The 17,728-nt window shown below is 39.9% G+C and overlaps 1 pseudogene; it reads right to left on the bottom strand.

Annotated features, from left to right (window-relative positions):
* Positions 1-13,720: 13,720 nt before the first annotated feature.
* LOC133051138 (protein tyrosine phosphatase type IVA 1-like) lies at positions 13,721-15,475 on the bottom strand (annotated as a pseudogene).
* Between the last annotated feature and the right edge of the window lie 2,253 nt (positions 15,476-17,728).

Below are 17,728 nucleotides of genomic sequence, written 5' to 3' on the forward strand. Positions count from 1 at the left end.
TCTCCCCAGGCTTGTGCCTTTCTGAGGAAAGAGGGGAAGGGAGGAGGGAAGGACCCACTGGGCCTTTGCTGTCTCAGTTTTCATCCATCTCTCCTCCCACCCAGCGAAGGGAAGTGTTTCTCATCTTCCACGGAAACCCCACTTTCCCCAGGCCTTTTTCTTCTGAATCACTTTGGCTGCACGCCTTGATCCTCTCCAGTCCTCTGAGGGCTTTTATAACACAAAGCATAACTCAGAGAAGTTTTTACTTCTGATTTTGCTCTGTATGCTGTCACATCATTTTCTTACCTTGAGGCAATGAAATGAAGGGCCTGCTGTCCAAGGCATGGAGGTGGGGACAGGGGAATACCAAGAAAGAAACCATTTCACTATCACATGTGTATCACATGTAACTTCACCAGGTCCTTGTGAGGTGAAGTCTCTGTGTCATTTTCCTGAAACTAACAGTGAGGGGAAGAAGTACTGATGAGAGTTGTTAAATTTGGGAACTAGCAGGTTAAACCCTTTCCTGCCTGATTGGTCTTTAAATGCACCATTTCCCTTCCTCTATGAATTCACCCTCAAAAGATTGATCCAGGGATCTTGGTGATCAAGTTTTCACTTAAGAATTGAGGACCTGGTCTTCTCAGAGTAAGACCCACAGCTGGGTTGTCTATAGATGAAAGGTTGTCTATAGATGATTCTCTAGGCTTCTAAATGTGGAAAAGGTGATGTGTTTCTCTGTGTGTTTAAATATTTATCACTTTACTTCCCCTACCTCAGTTATGAGCACGCACCCTAGAGTAAATCTGTCCTCCTCCTGGGAGGACATGTCATTGTACAGTATGTCCACAATGATGAAGTGAAAAGGAAGCATGAAGATGACTTACGTGGAAGGATCACTTGTAAGAGCTGCAGAAGTCAGATCAACTGCCAGGCAAAGAAATGCGGCCTGAAAGCAAAGCATCGTTTAAAAAAAAAAAAAAATCTGACTTGTACCAAATCTTATTTGCGAAGTGGATTTTAAAATCATTTCAAAACACAGGAGGCTTTCAAAAGATGTTTGTTTTAGAGTACACTTGGCTTCTGGTCAAAAGCTGAAGTTTCGGTGATACACAGTAACAATTGTAGTGTAATTACTGGCTACAGAATCCCAGGTGCCCAACCAAGCCTTTTCTGCCCACTTAAGAGAGCCACGCCAAGCAAAAATGCCCTGCCAAGCCATACCCAGAAGTTCCAGAGCTCAGCCTTTGTCACCAAGAAACAATTAATTCACAGAGCAAAGCAATGTTGGGCACAGCCAGGCATTCTGTTGTGAACACCTTTTGTTAACACATGTTGAGAATTTGAACTTTCTCACAGTTAAAAGGCCTGCTTGAGAGAGAATTTAAACCAAGCCAGGCACAAGGTTGTTTTCTTTTTTAGATTTGTGATTTTGTGTCTATGGTATCAAGACAGTAGGGAAATACTGGCTATGGAGTCCAAAGTCTCCCCTAGCTGTCATTTGACCTCAGGATTGTAGTGTTCTCTATTCTTGTGTGAAGAGATTGCTTTACATCAAGGGAATGAGCTCAGAAAAAAAAAAAAAAACACACAGATAAAACACAGGAGTGGTATAGGGAAGAAACATATTAAGAGACCTAGGGATGCACTTCCTCATTATATGTAAGGAAGCTATTTCCTAGATTCCTGAAGCTATAAAAAACCAAGTGAATTTGCTTAAGTTAATAAATTTTATTTAATTATGACGATAATACCACAGCAAAATGTTTTATGTTTCCTCTCTTTTTATTGCTTCCTGTTAGTTATTGAGAGAAGAAATTCACTGTAACTTTCTTTTGTACTCTGATAATGATGAGACTATTTCATTTGTTTCGCATACACTTCCCAATGTCTGCTTTTGTGTGCGTGTATAACAAAATTGAATAGGATGGCTGCCTTATATGGTTGCTACAAACACAGATGTAAGGCCAAAGGTGGGGCCCAGTTTTATTACAGCAAAACCCCATCACTGAAGCCCTTTGCTAGGCTTTGGAACTGATTGTTCTGTCGTGAGAGAAAAAGCAAAACCTTCCGTTCTCAGAATGACCTGAAAAATCTGTGGTATGAACCTTATTCTTCTTTCTGAACCCTGGGATGAGAATGAAGTTTTACATTCAGCTAAAGTGATCAGTCTGCTTTGGTGTGTGGTGTCAGGTGTCCTGGAACCAGGCTGGGTCTCCCAGGGTTCAGCTGATGGGCCTTGCATGCTTTTTCACCAGTAGTGGCAGAGGTGGAGGTGGTGGAGCCATAAAGTGGAATCACTAGGAAGCGGGTGTGAGCGAGGGGCTGTCTGAAGACCTCCCTGTCTTCTCTCTGCAATCCCTCAAAGTTGGTGCCTCTGCAATACACGAGGAAACCAAGGGAAAGAGATAGTAAGTTATTACCTGAACCACATGGAATTCCTGTTTTTGCAGGTCAAAAAAGGTCTAACTTCAGCAGCTTCATATGATTCAGCCTAATACTTGCCTAGTTAGTAGGTTGTGATCCCAGAGTTTGAACTCTTACCTACCCCCCAAATTATAGCTGCATATCTGTATTTCAGATGGCAGAACGGGGCTCTGAGCAGATGCATTAAAAATGGTCTATCAGCAGACTATTTCCTTTCTTCTCTAGTCTGTGGTTTCAACTACTGACTTATTCATGTCATAGTGTGAAAGTTAGCTGGAGACAGACAAGACTGGTCTGCCTGTGGCTATTGTTCTTACTGTGAAGCTAAAATCAGCCTATCAGATCAACTCTGTCAGGCCGGCGCCTCCAAACTACCTGCCTAAATATATCTTCCTCTCATGATGGCACAGAGCCGGATATCCCATTTCCCAAGCTGAACTCCCACCATTAGAACCACTCAGCTCCGACCATATGCCTTCCTCCTAGAGCCATTGTTAAATTCTGCTCAACCTCTCCTGTTAACACCCTGATGACTAGTTTATCTTCAGATTACATGAACTCAGGGCTTGGATCGAGTAAATTTTGTTTGGAGCTGATGCGTAAGGTCAGGAGCCTGAGGGTGAATCATGGACTATTAGATGCAACGGAAACATTAGAAGCTGTATTGGCCAACCCCAGCCTTTTACAGCCATGGTAACTGATATACAGGTACCCAAGCTTTGGCGGTCTTGATTGCAGAGTGGCCACATTTTGCCTCAGACTGAGGGGTTTGCTGGAGTGTGAGACTTGCTCTGCTTAAACAGGGCAAGTCCTGGACAAACCATGATGAGATGGGCCACTCTCCTCACTTGGAAGCCCCAAACTCTTCAGCTTCCCTGGGCAAGTCAGACGTGTGCACAGGGCCTTCCAGCGAGGGTTGCACCGTTGCTTGGTTCAGCTCAAAAAGCCTGGGGTGGGGGGTAGTGTCAGCCAACACAAACTCACAGGGCACAGTTTGACCCAGGCCGGCTCCCCTGAAGAGTCAGTCTGCTGTCGCCATGAACTTGGACACCACATGGGAGTGGTCCTGTGAGGTAAGGTGGTGTCTGCCTCATGACTGACTGAACTCTTAACCTCTTGGGCCGCTGCGTTTGGGAAGGCTGGTCGGGTTGAGTCAGTCTCAGAAAAGAAGGCTGTGGTTCAGTTTATTGACTTCATAGAGAGGGCCACTGGGTCGGCCTCAGCCGTGCGGTTCACAGCGCCGGCAGGAGAGGGCCACTGCGTTTCGTCCGTGCTCTGTGTGGCTGCCTGGAGGATGGAATGGAGAAGTGCGCGGGGAAGGGAGATGGGTCAGCAGGGTGCCCCGTGCTACCACCGCTTCCGCTTTCAGAAGTTGTGTCACTCAGAGGTTTTGAATCCTGCAATAAGCAGTTATTCTTGGCTAACTTTGGACTTTTTCCTTAAATGTCAAGCCCCTAATTTTTAAATATTTCTTGGTTTTACTTCTCCTGGCCTATTTTGCCCCCAGCCCTTGGTTGCTTGATAGCTGTTTCCTTCACCAGGTCTCCTGCTTTCTATTCTGCTGGCACACAGCTCATGCCCTGCCCCTGAGGATGTGAGTGAAAGTCGCTCAGTCATATCTGACGCTTTGTGACCCCATGGACTGTAGTCTGCCAGGCTCCGCGATCCACGGGATTCTCCAGGCAAGAATACTGGAGTGGGTTGCCATGACCTCCTCCATGGGATCTTTCCCACCCAGGGATCAAACCTTGGTCTCCCACAATGCAGGCAGATTCTTTACTGTCAGAGCACCTGGGGCTGAGTGCATGTTAGACAAAAAGGAGAAGGAAAGGGGGAGGCAAGGAAGGAGTAAGGCACAGATCCAAGTCAGGCAAAATTGTCAGATGGTCCAAGTTAGCTTCAACATTCTCTTTCCTGCCAGCATTCCTTTAAGTTACTCCTAGATACCCCACCTCCCATTCCTACAGACACCTGCTGAGATCTACTTTTTTTTATGCCCCACTCTTGTTCTCCATTGCCACTGAAATGTCTTTCTTGGTGCCACAGAATAAATTTACCGATAGGAAAAACTAGTCACTGTTAATGGAAGTTGAAGTCAGAGGCCAAGGCCACAAAAGTGACTCCTAACTAAGACCTGTATAGTTAATACCCCTTTTGAGTTGTCTTAACACTTTAGTGAACTTGATGCCAGTGGAGGGATTTTGAAATTGGGGGAGAGGATGGGAAGCACTGCTGTTGTTTTTGTTGCTCAGTCGTGTCCGACTCTTTGCAACTCCATGGACTGTAGCCCACCCAGGCTCCTCTGTCATGGGATTCTCCAGGCAGGCATACTAGAGGAGGAGGGGAAGCACAAGTAGAGGATTAGCCGTGATGAGAGTTGCCAGATTTAGTAGAGCAAAATACAGGGCACCCAGCTGAGTCTGAATTTCACATAAACAGAGAATAATTTTTTAGTATAAGGATGTCCCTTGTGATATTTATGATATACTAAAAAATTATTCACTGTTTATCTGAAATTCACGTTTAACTGGGTGCCTTGTCCTATATCTGGCAACCCTCTGAGCCATGAAGTCTCCTGAACACGCAGCCTGTGCACTAGGAGGCTGGGATTGTTGCAGAGTTTGGAACAGTTTCTAAACGTCTGGCAGAAGGGAAGCAGCCTGTCGGAGAGGGCATCATGTGGCACAGTCAGGTGAAACTGCTGCCCCCAATGCCAGCCCTGCTGATGTGTGGGGCATCTGAGGTAGGCCTGAACGGAACAGCCCTGGAGACTGGCCAAGGTGCTGGTGAAAAAAAGGGCGTGTTCTGCTGGGTCCTTCCCAGAAGATACAGTGTCTGGTTCCGGTGCTGACAACTGACCCATCTGATCCCCATCACACTAGAGTATTATTTTTAGATCTGGGGAAGGAGCGACAAGGTTTTAAAAATAAGGTATTAGATATAGGGGGGAACTGTATTCAAGAAGCTCAATCCTAAAAGTAAATGTGGAAAAAAAAAAGAGACGCTCGATCAGTCCTGACGATGAAATGCAGACCCTGGGCTTGCTAACATTAGATCTAGAAAAGGTTAGTAGCAGCAGCTTTCCATGTAAAATTGCCTAAGACTGAGACCCCACCCTTTCTGTTTTAGGCTGTGCCGTGTGGCATGTGGGATCTTAGTTCCCTGACCAGGGATCAAACCCAGGCCCCCTTCATTGGGAACTCAGAGTCTTAACAACTGGTCCACCAGGGAAGTCCCCTTTCACTTTTTTTTTAATAAGCAAAGGTGATGCTACTGGCTTCAAGAAAATTGCTCCAGCCACCTATAAACATCATCAGTTAACAAAGAGAGAGGCTGTTTTGTTACCCACTATTGGTTTCCGTAGAGGATATATGCTGTCTGATCTTTCAGACCCAACCTCATTCCTTCTTCTCTACCCTGCTCTGCGCTCTCAGAAGCTCACCCTGAGGACTCCCTCCCCTCCTGTCTTCTTTTAGGACTAGCCAAGTGGAAGACATCAGCAGGAGATTGGAGGGTGAAGGACAGATGATCAGAAGAATAGCTTCTTTGTATTTAGGGTTTATTAAAATGCTCATGATTTCAACCACTTGATAAAAAGCACTTGAAATAGGAAGAGATGAATATTTCTTTAATATGATAGAATGTATCTATGTCATTCCCAAGATAAGCATTCTGCTTGATGGGGAAATGCTAGAGGTAGGAATAAGACAGAAGAGCTAGCTACAACCTTTATTAGTTAAAATTTTCCATAAGATACTAGCAATCATAGACAAAATAAAGACTTCAAATATAAAAAACTGGGAAAGAAAAAAAAATACTTGTTATGTGCAGATGATTAAAATTTTATCTTGATAAGCCCAATAAAAACTATTATAAATAATAAGAGAATTCAGTAAATTAGAAGGATGCAAAATTAATATATAGAAACCAACTGATCTCACATATACAAACAATAACCTATTAGAAGATAGAAGGATAAAGGACATTATTTAAAGTAGCAACAAAAAAGAGAAAATACCTAGGAATAAATTTAACAAATATGCACAAGACCTATATGTAGAAACCTTAAAAGAAAAAAAGGGATCAGGGACTCCAAAAAAAAGATTTGAGCAAGTAGAAGACATAACTGGATAGGAAAATAAAAAATTGTTAAAGTGTTATTTATCTCAGAGCTACTTTAAAATTTTAACACAGTTCCAATAAAATGCCAATTTTTTTTCCTTTTGAAGTTGACAAAATAATCTTCAAATTTATATTGGAGACAGGGGTAGGATAACCAGGAAAATTCTGAAAAGAAGGGAAATATGTTCATCTGTGTGTGAGAAAAGCTCAGATATGAGAACACATTATAAAGCCTCAGTAATTAAAACACTGTGGGACTAGTCCATAAATGAATATACAGATGAATGGAACAGATGAGAGTGTTCTGCATGCGTGCATGCCAAGTTGCTTCAGTAGTGTCTGACCCTGTGTGACTATATAGACTGTAGCCCACGAGGCTCCTCTGTCCATGGGGATGCTCTAGGCAAGTGTACTGGAGTGGGTTGCCATGACCTCCTCCAGTGGATCTTTCCAATCCAAGGATCAAATCAACGTCTCTTATGTCTCCTGCATTAATCAGCGGGTTCTTTACCACTAGTGTCACCTGAGAAGCCCCAAGAGTGTTCTGATACAGACCCAGACAGATAAAGGAAGTAGTGTATGATAAACCGCCAGGAAAAAGAGCAGCTGTTCAATAAATGGTGTTGGTATAACTGAATAGTCGTCTGGAATAAAACTGGATCTACACTTCACACTGTACAATAAAATACAAAGAGATAATATATTTCAGTGTAAAAAAAATCATATTAAAATTACTAAAAGAAAACTATGAGAGAATTTCTTTATAAACTTGGAAGGTCTTGATAAATGTGACTCAAAATCCAGAAGCTATTTAAAAATTTATAAAGTCAATTATGTAAAAAATTTTTTAAAATTCTGTGTGGAGATATATATATATATATATATATATACACATACATATACATACATATATATATAGAGCACCATAATTAAACAAACCAGGAAAAAGTATTTTCAAGTCATATTACAAAATACTAATATCCCTTATATACAGAGCACTACTAGAAATAAATAAGAACAAAAAAATCGACAACCCAATAGAAACATGGGGAATGGAAATCAATAAATAACTGAAGAGTTCTGGTACCAATTCCAATGTGTGTGTGTGTGTGTGTGTGTGTGTGTGTGTGTGTGTGTAGGGGGCAGATTCTTATATCAACAAACTGACTGTCCTACAATTCAGCTCAGTTCTGACACTACCTACCCAGAGGTAACACTAGATCCGGGTGGTTAAGGGTTTAATCCAAGACGGTTCATTTTCCACTTCAGAGATCAGCAGCAAGCCCAAGTTGTCACTTGTGCTTCTAAAGAAGGGCTATAGATTGGAATTTCCAATGCTCCCCTCTTTGGATTTGATTCATTTGGTAGAGTAGCTTACAGAATTCAGATAAATTGGATTACTGGTTTACTGTAAAAGAAGATAACTCAGGAACAGCCAGATGGGAGAGATGCATAGGGTAAAATATGGGGAAAGGCTGAGGAGCTTCCAAGCCCTCTCTAGGCTCACTACTGCCCCTAAATCTCCATGTGTCACCAATCCCAAAAGATCTCTGAATCTCTTCTTTCGGGTTTGTATGGAGGCTTCATTACATGGACATGACGGACTAAATTATTTTCCATTGGTGATTGAACTCGATCTCCAGCCCCTTTCCCCTCCCAGGACATGGAGAAACAAGTTCCAACCCTCTAATCACATCATTGGCTCTCCTGTCACCCAGCCCTCAATCTTAGGTGCTTTCCAAAAGTTCTCTTGTTAACATAGCATGATACACATTTACTGCTATCACCACTTAGGGAATTCCAAGGGTTTTAGGAGCTCTGTGCCAGAAAAACAAATATATATTTCTCATTATAAATCACAATATCATAACAACTCACAGAGAAGTTCATAAATATATGAAAAGATATTCAAATTCTTACATAAGATAAATGCAAATTAAAGCTATGCTGATATATAATTTTTCACATATCAGTTCAGTTCATTCAGTCTTGCCTGACTCTTTGTGACCCCATGAACCACAGCACACCCCAGCCTCCTTGTCCATCACCAACTCCTGGAGTCCACCCAAACTCATGTCCATCAAATCGGTGATGCCATCCAACAATCTCATCCTCTGTTGTCCCCTTCTCCTGCTGCTCTCAATCTTTCCCAGCATCAGGGTCTTTTCAAATGAGTCAGCTCTTCGCATCAGGTGGCCAAAGTATTAGAGTTTCAGCTTCAACATCAGTCCTTCCAATGAACACCCAGGACTGATCTCCTTTAGTCTGACTGTCTTTGTATGATTGTAAATTGTAACAAGTCCATGGAGGTTAATTTGGCAAGATCAATCAGTCTTATAAGCACATATACCCGTTGACTCAACAATCTCTTCTAATTGAATATATTCCATGAATAGATTTGACACATAAAATGATGGAGGTACAGGTTATTAATTGAAGCATTACTTGTAATACCAAGATTAGAAACAGTCCAATGACCATCAATACAATACCTGTTAAATAAATCATGATACATTCATATCTTGAGTTGGCAAAAAATTTTGCTCAGTTTTCTTTCCATAAGATGTTATAGGAAAATCTGAATGAACTTTTTGACCACTCAGTATAAGGGCTTCCCAAGTGGTGCTAGTGGTAAAGAGCCCAGTTGCCAATATAGGAGACTCAAGTTCAATCCCTGGGTCAGGAAGTTCTCCTGGAGAAGGAAATGGCAACCCACTCCAATATTTTTGCCTGGGAAATCCCATGGACAGAAGAGCCTGGTGGGCTACAATCCATGGGATCATAAAGAGTCAGACTTGACTGAAGCAACTTAGCACTCAGTATACTAAGTGACTTCCTGGTAGCAGCTGGTAAAGAATCCACCGGCAATGCAGGAGACCTCGGTTCAGTTTCTGGGTCAGGGAGATCTCCTGGAGAAGGAATAGGCTACCTGCTCCAGTCTTCTTGGGCTTCCCTGGTGGTTCAGATGGTAAAGAATCCACCTGCAATGCGGTAGACCTGGGTTCGATCTCTGGATTGGGAAGATCCCCTGGAGGAGGGCATGGACACTCACTCCAGAATTTTTGCCTGGAGAATCCCCATGGGCAGAGGAGCCTAGTGGGCTACAGTGCATAGGCTCGCAAAGAGTCGGACATGACTGAGCAATTAAGCACACCATACTAATGGAAAATTATACAGCTATAAAAAGATAGAAATAAAAAAGAAAGATAATGAGGATGTGCTCTATATTGTACTGATACAGAAAAATCTCCAAGATATATTTAAGGAAAAATGCAAGATACAGAGCAGTATGCACTATCCACTACATTTTATGTGATAAAAAGAAAAAAAAATACATTTAAGTATATGCTTATATATACATAAGCTACTGTGAAATAATATCCAAGAGACCAGTAACAGTAGATTGTGAGGAGAAAAGGGGAGCAGATCTAATGAATGGGAGATAGGGAAGGAAGAGACTTTCACATTTATAGTTTTTAAACACTTGAGTTATGAATATATATTACTTATTCAAATATTAATATGTAAATAAGCCTTTCCTGTGGTGACGCAGTGGTAAAAAACTTGCCTGCCAATGCAGGACACACAAAAGATGTGGGTTCGATCCCTGGGTTGGGAAGATCCCCTGGAGGAGGGCATGGCAACCCACTCCAGTTTTCTTGCCTGGGAAATCCCATAGACAGAGGGGCCTGGCGGGCTACCGTCTGTGGGGTCACAGAGAGTCAGACACGACTAAAGCAACTGAGCATACGGTGCTTGCTTTAAAATACCAAACAATTCAGAAATACACAAGGTAGGAAGTAAACGTCCCCCTATTCCTATACCTACCACTCAGAGAAAAACCAGTGCCAACAATTTAGTCATTGAGAAGCAGGTAGGAAAGTTTTTTTTAAAAGCATGTATTCACATGTAAATCCACGGCTGATTCATGTCAACTTTTGGCAAAAACCACTACAATATTGTAAAGTAATTAGCCTCCAACTAATAAAAATAATTGGGGAAAAAAAAATAAAAGCATGTATTAAGCAAGGAAAGCATTATTTTTTGAGTCCCTGAAATCATGTAGTTGTGACAGTGCCAGCCTGCTTATACCAAATATAAGTAGCTAAGATCAATATTGATCTCCTTTTACAGGCTCAGAGTGAGCCACTGGCCTTATATAGTGTATTCAATCCCATATGTAGAATTGAGGTTGGAAAATATTTTTGAATTAAGGGCAAGGTAAAAGTGAATGGTAGAGATCATTAGCTATTGGACCAAGTGTTATGTGGTTTTGAAATTAAGACATTAATATTTCAGCAAATGAAAATGTTTATGCAGTCTTCAAATTCTTGGCAGTAGTACCAGAGAATTTAGCCAGCAAGGACTCCTAAGTTACAAACATAAAGGGTTGCAAAGAACACTAAGAAGTCTTCCTTATTTTCCACTGCCATTATTAAAAATTATTTATAATATTTTCTAACTGGAATCTTATAATCCCCTTATAATAAAGCAAAGCTCATGTTACAGTCTCCTTCAAGGTCATGTTTGTTTGACTCAGAAAATTCCATGATGAGTAGAAAATGAATGTTACAAGTATCTAACAAAAAATGTACAAAAATGACATATACAGCCTTCCTATTTCAACATAAATACCAAGGTCTTAGCCAAACCAGCAGTTGATATTTTTAATTCATGTGCTCCAACACAACAAAATATTTTCTACAAAATACTCGTATACAATGTACTGTCTTTCCTGTCATCTTCTTATAAAGGCAGTGCTTTGATGTTGGAAGAAAATTTAGAAATCAACAAGTCTATTCATGCAATCATTCATTCATTTAACAAATATTTATCAAGAGTCTCCCATATCAAGTTAAATTTCAGGGAATCCCCTGATGGGCCAGTGGTTAGGATTCCTTGCTTCCACTGCAAGAGACAGGGCTTCGATCCCTGATTGGGAAGCTAAGATCTCTCAGGCCTTGTGGAGTGGCCAAAAAACCCAAACGAAAACAAACAAAAAAACTCCTAGGATTTCAGCTGAACTCTGGTGTGGAACCTTAGCCAAGCTACTGAATCATGGAACTGTGTGTCTTAGCCAAGTTACTATACTTGATTGTGCTCAGATTTATCACCTGTAAAATGGTTGTTGTAAAGATTAGTAATAAAACATGTAAGGTGTCTGGAAGCAGAGCCTTATACATAGTCTGTGCTCAGTCAGGTCTCACATGGGCACCTTGAACAGTACACCCAATGATTTTTTTTTTATTAAATTGAATAGACTATTAGGAGATTAAATGTTGGTATTATATGACCTTCTTCCTGGAGTGGACAATTGAAATTGAAAGGACCTATTTTTTGCTGCTGACTGTACAGTAATTACTTCCCCAACATACTAGAATGGGCACACTTTAACAAGAAATGTCTCTGTAATGTTCCTTTATGGAGAAGTCTATAGTGTGCAGAAAAAAACTTCCTCTATTTTATAAATCAGTATTTTCACACAAAAAAATCTATTTATTTGGTGTTTAGGACCCCATTTAAAAAAACAATAAAATTGCAGTGCCTTTTCAGAATAGTAGTTAGTAGATGATTTTAACCAATTTGATTAAAATTGTACCTGGTAACAAATAGGGTTTCAAAAGGAGAGGAAAAAAAAGAGATTGATAATATTTGTTGCTTCTCAGTATGGCCCAGGAACCACGAGTGGGTCCATCAATGCATGGTGAATGGAAGAAATTCAGAGGTACCAGCTGAAAGTAAAATCTTAGTATTCTGTAGTTTTTTTTTTTTTAAATAACTCAGATTTGCACTAAGGTGCATATTTTATATTTTCTGGATTTTATATGTCATGTAAATCAACAGTGAAGATATTTTCATACCATAGCTGTTTGATTTACCTAACAGTAAAGTTTCTAATAATGAAGCATATTGTAGGGATACATCCCTTCCTTTCAGTCAACATATAAAAAACATTATATTACACATTAAAATTATTGTGTCACGAAAAGATAGTCATCATCTTTAGTCATTGGGAGATGTGAATTTAATGAAAATTATATACATATGCACATATTTATAATAATTACAGGTGTCACATATACATGTGTGCATATATAAATATACTATACATTAAATACATTATATATTAATTATAATATATATTAATAATAACAAGTAATCTTGGAAGGGATATGGAGGAACTGAGACTCTTATTAAGTTGCCAGTGGAAATGTAAAATGGTATAAACACTTAGGAAAAGGTCTAGCATTTCTTATAAAAGTTAATCATGCTCCTACCATATGACCCAGCTATTCTACTCCTAAGTATGTACCCAAAAGAAATGAAATGTATATCTACACAAAGACTGACACATGCATGTTTCACAACTTTAAAAATGCAAATAACCCAGTATAGTATCAACACGTGAGCAGATGGACAAACAGAAGTATATCCTCACAATGAATATTACTCTACAATAAAAAGGAACTAGCTATGGATACCGGAGAAGGCGATGGCACCCACTCCAGTACTCTTGCTGGAAAATCCCATGGGCGGAGGAGCCTTGTAGGCTGCAGTCCATGGGGTCACTAGGAGTCAGACACGACTGAGTGACTTCACTTTCCCTTTTCACTTTTATGCATTGGAGAAGGAAATGGCAACCCACTCCAGTGTTCTTGCCTGGAGAATCCCAGGGACGGGGGAGCCTGGTGGGCTGCCGTCTATGGGGTCACAGAGTCAGACACGACTGAAGTGACTTAGCAGCAGCAGCAGTAGTAGCAGCTATGGATACATGCAACAACATATATGAACCTCAATTATGCAGAGCAAATTAAGCTAGATTAAAAAAAAGAGTACATATTGTACAATTCCATTGATAATATTCTAGAACATGCAAACTAATTAATAGTTGCAGAAAGTAGATCACTGGTTGCCTAGAGGTGGGATGGGGGAACAGAGAGAAGCAGGAATTAAGGGAGACATGAGCAAATTTGGGGGGATAATACTCACATTCATTATTTTAATTGTGTTGATGGCTTCATATATATATATATATATATATATATATATATATATATATATATATATATATAAACTTATCAAGTTGTATACTTTAAATTTATGCCACTTACTACATGTTGATTATACCTCAATAAAACTGTCTTACAAAAAAATCATTGTGTTGATTTTTCTTTTTTTTTGCATTTCATCATTTATTTAATGTTTAAGCTCTTGCACTAGATTTTTACAAGTTGGTGAACACTGATAAATTATTTCTCCACAGTACTATAACCACATGTTCCTGGACAGTATAAATAAATCGTTGAGCTAACATTAATACACATCACCATTTTATCAATTACTTAATAAAACAAATTGTCAAGTATCCAAATATTAAGTTACACAGCTCAAAAGGTATATAAAACATTAAATGTCTGCTCAATTCATTAGCAGAAACCCACTTTTTTTTTTGCAAGAGAGGCTGGGAATCACATTTCAAACAAAACTAAGTTGGTAAACAACTTCAGGTAAGTATGGAAAAAATTACAATAATTTCAGAAATTTTGATTAAGAATTGTTTTAGTTACAATAACAAACTATTTCTACCTTTTAAGAAATACTAAATTAAAGTGCATATTCTGCATGTTCTGCACAAGACAAAGGCAATGTTTTACTAAAAATACTTAATAGACCCCTCTCATTCTTTTCTCAGGCCCTCCCTGTAAGCTGCACCCCAAAGTGCAAACATTAAAATGAACTGTAAGGCTTTTGTCCGGAGACATTAAAGACATGTGCTTCTGTACAGTGTAGATTTTCAGAATGGAGGCCTTCTACAATGCAAAATGAGATTTATAGGAAGATATTAAATAATCACTGTAAGACTTGGTTAATTAAAAAGGGAGCAAATCTGATGTATACTGGTGAGTGTGGGAGATGTAAATATATTGTGAGCAAACCTCATAGGCCCTACTTTCTATGTCTGAAATGATGCAAGGAATAAACCACGTAAGGTCGACAGTGTTCATAGTTCCTGGTATTTGTTCTATATGATACTAAAAATATACAAGTATTGTGCTGGGTATTTTGGCACCTAGGCTTTCTAAATTTCTTACATATTGATAAGATTCTGGCAAGGAAACAGATTTAAAGAAAGAACTCAATACTGCATGATTTCAGGAAAGGTCAACTGGTACAAATGACAAGCACATTTTAAATGCAGAACAGCATGAATTCTTTACTTGTATCCAAATAGGTTGATCATAACCTGAACAGAATATGCAATTCTGCCAGGCTTGTGGCCTGGTAAAACTGCTCTTCAACACACCTGTGGAAGCTTCATTAGTCTTATTCACCAAGTCAACAGGCTATCTACTATGTACAACAAATTCCATCCTGTCTCAGGTTCCACTTCTAAGCAATGGCATCACACACCCTGGTTTTATTGAATGCAACAGTTGTTTCTATGCCCAATGGAGTCTTTGTAGCGCAGCCGCATTTTAGGATGATACTTCTCCAAATTCAAAAGTTGCCTGCTCTTAAAAGTGCCTCGCCACTTTCGTCTTACGAACTGTACTGCATCTTCATACTTCATTCCACCTTCAGTTAATGCTAGGTGACAAGCTCTGGAGCTCTGCCAAGGCCTGCAACACAGGGAACAGCAATACAACCACCAAGGTCTTCACGAAACTTGATTTTCACAAGACTTAACCAGTCGTCAACAATCTGGTTAGATGGTGGTGCGCCATCATCAAAAGGCCAGTTGAGCACACGGACGCCTTCTTTCTCCACAAGGAGTAGTGTCATAAGTTGCTCCACATACTCTTACTATTGTGGAACTTCTTAAGTTCCTCTCCAAATTTGTTTAAGGTTGCGTTAGTTGGGTTGTGTGTAATAAGAAATCTCATGTTCTTGTATGTAACTTCTACAGGAGCTGGGGGGTTCATTCGAGCCATGTTAATTTAGTTAACTCAGTAGGGATATGAAACAATTTAAAAAATTGAATAAAGAAATGATGCAAAGAAACGGAGTCACCTTCAATATACTCGAAATTCTCAGTGCTTTTGAGTATGAAGTTGGGAGTAATGAATGAATGAAACTCTTAACAAGAAACAGCAATTCTTCAATCCAGTAATACTGAGGCAACAGAAAGGAAGAGTACTGAGGTCTACCCCATCTAGGTCAAAACTCTTGTAAAAAATGCTCTGTGGATTTCAATTCAACACTTCTGTGTCCAGGTTAACCAGTCTTCTGGGGGCTCCTTGGTGGAGCAGTAATGAACTTCTGCAGTTCACCTGTCTGCACAGAGGTTGTGCTGTGCCTGGCAGTAATCTCCACTGTCCTTCAGAAACTCCATAAATGTGTGACCAAGAACACCACAGAACTGAGGAATATGTCTACTCATTGAAAATTGTGGCCTAATATACAGCCGGTCTGAGGCTGTGGCGGTGGCAGGCACTGGCAGCGGCAGGGCAGGGGTGGCGGCAGCGGCACCTAAGTCCTGATTTTTCTTAAAAATGAAGAATCAACCGTGTCCCTCTGCCATTAAGCTGGATAGACTACCCTTTTGTGGCATTCACCACTTACTGGTTATGGTCAATTGTAAAGTTTTATTACTGGACTATAAGGACTTTGAGAGTAGAATCCAAGTTTAACTCATCTTAGTCTTCCCTCTAACCCCCAGCATGGTACCCTTCATCAACTGTTATTTTTTAAATGAGTGAATTATCTGGACAATGTTTGGCAAAACATCTCAGAAAACATTTTTTCCTGAGTTCCCTAATTAACCCTTGCCATTCTTTTAAACATCCATCAGACAGTAAATCTGCACGCTTAAAAACTTTAGAGCCAGAGTGACCTGCTCAGCTACTTGCTAACTGCTTGACCATAAATAAAATTACCTAGCCTCTCTAAGCCTCCTTTTCCTCATTTCAAAAGAGGATAGTAATATACCTATGGGCTTCCAAGGTAGCTCAGTGGTAAAGAATCCGCCTGCTAACACGGTGGATCCCTGGGTGCAGAAGATCCTCTGGAGGAGGAAATGGCAACCCACTCCAGTATTCTTGCTTGTAAAAGCCTGTGGACAAAGGAGCCTGGTGGGTTATAGTCCATGGGATCGAACGGTCAGACAGGGCTGAGCATGAGCACAATAATATACCTATGTCATTGGTTTTCTGAAAGGATTAAATGAAACAGTCCATATAAAGTGCATGGCCCATAGTGTAAACTCAAAAAGGCAAGTGAATTCATACATTTACCATCACAGACTTTTGAAAAAGTTTATAAACTCCAAATACTGAAATAATTTATTTTTCATCAGAAGAAAGAAAATGTAATGAACTAGTACCTGAATCTTTTGAGGAGAGAGAGCTCTAAACTGACATTAAAGTTACCTGCATGTTAGGCTTTTTAAGAAGCATACAACCAGGGACTTCCCTGGTGGTCCAGTGGCTAAGACTCCGTGCCCTCAATGCAGAAGGCCAGAGTTCGATCCCTGGTCAGGGAACTAGACTCCACATGCTGCAACCAAGAAGTTGCATGCCACAACTAAAGAAGCTGCATCCACAATGAAGACCTGTTGTAGTCAAATAAATAAATAAATATAAAAAAAATAAATTCATCAGTACCATTTAAAAAAAAAAAAAAGAAGCATACAACCAGAGAAATTTAATTTGTTGGAAGAAGTAGAAGGGTTACAATAGCTTGCAGTCTTGTCAGTACATTTTATACCTTGTTCTTAGACCTTTCCATTAAAACAGAAAAATTAAAACCTTGTCATTACACAGAGAGGCTGAAGTTCCAAATAGCCCATTTAGTTTCTTCTTACACTTCACGTTGAGGTTCTTACATGTGGAAATCCTGTTATCATATTTGTTTGCAAGCTTTCTCTCTAGTGAAAAATACTTTATCATTCAGCCTATGGGGAATTAATTAAACGAAATGTGGAAAAATGTAATCTTCAGGGACCTTTGCTGTGGGTACTCTCAGTAAATACAGCACAGCCAAGGGACTCTGCAGAGATCTGACCTAGAGTGGACAGAGTTCTGGGCTTTAGGTCCAGCCGGTTTGAAATAAAATAATTTTCTTGAGCCTTGAGCAATTCATTTCATTGTTTTGCAGTCTTTTGATTTATAATATGGGGGCTAATCACATAGTCATGATTTATAGGGAATGTTTATAAAACATATGGAATAATTATTATTAATAAACTAGGTTATTA

Source organism: Dama dama, chromosome 33 (assembly GCF_033118175.1).
Source record: "Dama dama isolate Ldn47 chromosome 33, ASM3311817v1, whole genome shotgun sequence".
NCBI lineage: Eukaryota > Metazoa > Chordata > Mammalia > Artiodactyla > Cervidae > Dama > Dama dama.